Source organism: Solanum tuberosum, unplaced genomic scaffold (genome assembly GCF_000226075.1).
Source record: "Solanum tuberosum cultivar DM 1-3 516 R44 unplaced genomic scaffold, SolTub_3.0 scf00017, whole genome shotgun sequence".
Lineage (NCBI taxonomy): Eukaryota > Viridiplantae > Streptophyta > Magnoliopsida > Solanales > Solanaceae > Solanum > Solanum tuberosum.
In genome coordinates, this window is record NW_006238943.1 from 2,988,577 (window position 1) to 2,992,343 (window position 3,767).

Sequence of the window (3,767 nt, forward strand, 5' to 3'; positions counted from 1 at the left end):
ATTGCCTTCATTCTTGAATTTGGATGGGATTGATGAGTTTCTTGAGATAGTCTTATCGATTTCAAGAGTTGTTTTGAGTTAGATTCTTGGGTACATGTATTAGGTAACCGAATCTAAAGATAAATTGAGAAAAAGAATCGAATTTAATCGAATTAAGATCAGAAAACGAGTTGAAAAATTCGTCGAGGTTGCCTGGGGAAGGTCTGGCGTGGCGTTCCCCAGATGCGCCAAAAGGATTGGGGCGGCGCGCCAACAGTGCGCCACAAAGTAGTCTCTGAACTTTAGGGGCTGGCGCCCCGTGCCAGCAATGTGCTGGGGTCGCCTGCCCCCATCCGTTTTCCGTCGTTTAGCTCGTCTGAGTCCTTATAAAATGTACTAATACTTTCTATCGATTCTAACTACTCTAAATGACTTCTAAACATCTAGAAATCATCCATAAACATGAATCATAACCTTGAATCCATAAATTCAAATTCAAGGAAAGTTAAGAGCCAAGTCTAGAGAGTTCTTAGAGTTTTTTCAAAAGTCTTTTACAAATGTTTTAAACTTGTTTTAAGACTTGAGCGTTTAGTTGAGTAACAGTAAGAGTAATAGTAAGAGTGAAGTTCATTTTCTTAAAAGATTATATTGGAACTAAGTATTCCCAAAGAGTAAATGTTTTCACATCTAAACAAGAGAGGAACCACCGATTTCCAAGAGAGTTTTTGAGCTAGTTTTTGAGTAATAATCTCAAACCACAGAGAAAGAGTGGGAGTAGTATTGAGCACCGATATAGGGACGAGTTCATAATAACTCAAGTCTCCATAAACCATGTAGCCAACGTGGGTAGAAATGATCATACTTTTTAGATGATTCCTTAATGCTTTTAAGCATAGCTTAGTGGATCCACTTAGTTGAGGCGTTCTATATCCCGACAAGTTATAGGACAGTTCTGGCAGCGTGGGTGAGACACTGTATCATCACATAGCTCATAGTGATGGTTATCGGTTAGAGAATCTCCCAAATAGAGTTTATTTTTGTATTCTTATATACAACTGAGATATTATTGTATTTTCCAATACTTTGAGATGTTATCTACTATTTTAAATGTTTTATATGAACTGCATCTTTATTGTTGTTTATTTCTGCATTGAGTTGAGTGTCCATGAGTTGAGTAAAGCTGAGGTAAGAGTTTTTTTCAGATTCCAGTTCAAGCGCATGTGTTGTTTAGATTTCTCCTCACATGCTCGTACATTCAATGTACTGATGCCATTTGGCCTGCATCATTTTATGATGCAGATACAAGTAATCAGGATCAACATTCAGCGCTTCGTTGATCCAGTTGAGCATTTCAAAGTCTTTTGGTGAGCCTCCTTGCTTTTCAGAGGATATTTTTTTATTGCTTTGTTATTTCAGTTGTTAGGATGATCGGGGGTCTTGTCCCGACATCCCCTCATAGTATTAGAGGCTTCATAGATAGTTAGACATCAGTAGTTCATTAGTCTTATGCATTTTAGTTGTTTTGATTGTAAGACTTGAGTTTCCTTAATGGCCAGTTGAATGTTTCTTTACAATCTTCTAGTTATTTCATGAATTTATCTTGTTGAGTAAAGTCTTCCGCTGAGTAGTAAGCCAGGCCAATGTTTCGCTTGGGGCCAACAATGGTTTTCGAGTGCCAGTCCAACCCAGGGTGTAGGCTCGGGGTGTGACAATAATATACTCTATAACGAATCATCAGTATAACTATTGATTTGTCATCTTCTCGTATAACTCAAACAATTTTTGATTAATTGAAGAGTCTAAAGCTCTACCAAAAGAATATTTTCCTTCAAAATATAATTACTCTCTTTTGTATAGTGAATAAGCTGAAGACTTAAAATATTTTTTTGTCTTAATTATCTCTACACTAACCTCAAAATATAAATACAATATAATACTTTTCGTCCACATCTAATCTCTTTTCACTATTCAATACAAGGAAGAATACATCCTTTATGTAGGTGTATAATTTATTCCACACACGAATGTAGATAATCATTTGAGGAATAGTTGGGCTAATTAATAAAGATAACGAGAAGAACATGTCATTGTGGCTACATTAGTTACAATAAAACTTATATATATTTAATTATTTTCATTTATTTATTTGTAAAATATTCATTTCCCTCTCCACTTTATTTTTTAAATATTTTTTTGTCTTTTCATTTTAAATTATTTTGAAGAAATTATGTATATTTTATAATAACAAAATCTTTTTTGAAAAAACATTGTCATTTTATTTTTAACGTTTTTAAAAAATATTTTATATGATTTTCTTCACTTATTTTTACATCCATCTGAGATTAAATTATTTTAAGTAGAAGACATTTGGAAGTAAATTTAAAACCAAATCAAAAGGAAAGACAAAGAAAATAAAATGAATAAATAAAATCAATAATAATAAAGAAAAAGAGAGAGAAAAAACAATGAATGAAGTTTTAAAAAATTAAATATAAGGCAATTTTTTTTTTTTAGAAAATCCTTGTAGTAACTTAATTTAAATACAAGATAAAGAAAATAACAAGATTTTTTATATATAAAAAAACAATATATATCTATCATATATTTAATATTTACAACTAAAAATAAAGGGTAAAGAATGTTATATCTCTGATCCAATTAACTAGTCACATGCTGTAAATCGCATTCATCGTAAATCGCATGTGATGAATGCGATTTATGCGTTAAAATAAAGCATATCTATTGCAACGATATTTAGTGGCGGTTCAACTTATGGCCACCAAAGTATTATTTTCCTTTTTTTTTTTGACTTTTTATCCGGAGTCCAGTATCCATATTAGAGCCTACCTAAATTTGAATTTGCTTAGTAAATCTCATGTTGGTAGGTAAAGTTCTCCCAAAGTATTACTTTTTGCTATTGCATTATATGTTGTCTCTATATTCAGTTTCATTTCAATATTTTATTAATTTTATTAGAATATGAAAAATACTATTTTTATAATTGTTTATCTTCTTCACTAATTTGATTGCATAATTTTATTTATAAAAATATCGTTAAGTAATTATTAATGGAGATTCAAGTCCACTGTGACATAATTTACCTCAACATGACAGCCAAACTCCACTTTTGCTGTTGCCAGGTGGAATGATTCATTCAACCTCGGTATCGGCAACCAAGACACCCTTCTCTGTTGAATGAATCTTCAAATCATCATCTTCAAACCACGACTCCAATCACGGTTTCCAGTTGACTTTATCTCAGGCGACGGGGGCAGGAGAACACTTCACAAAATGCGCTATGACAACATTGTATAACTCACACAATTTCAGATTAGTTAAAGCTCCACCAAAAGAACTCTTTCCTTCGGCATATAGTTTCTCTTTTTGTATAGCAAACAAGTTGGAGACTTAGATTTATTTTCCTTGTTTCAACTATCTCTTTCGCTACACTAACCTCAAAAAGTAAATAAAATATAATACTTCTCATCCACTTCTAATCTCTTTTCACTTTTCAACCCAAGTAAAAAACATCCTTGATACAAATGTATAATTTTTGAGAATTAGTGGAGCAATTAATAGGAGATAACGAGGAGAACATATTATTGTTACATGAGTCACAATAGATCATGACACAACTTTCTACACTTTATGCCTACTAATTATCGAGCATTTAATATTTTAATTTCTAATATTAAAATGCATAATAATACCAACACAATTTTTTTTATTTTTTATATATATATATATGTATATATATAAATGTAAAAGTGGTGTATACAGGGGGGTGG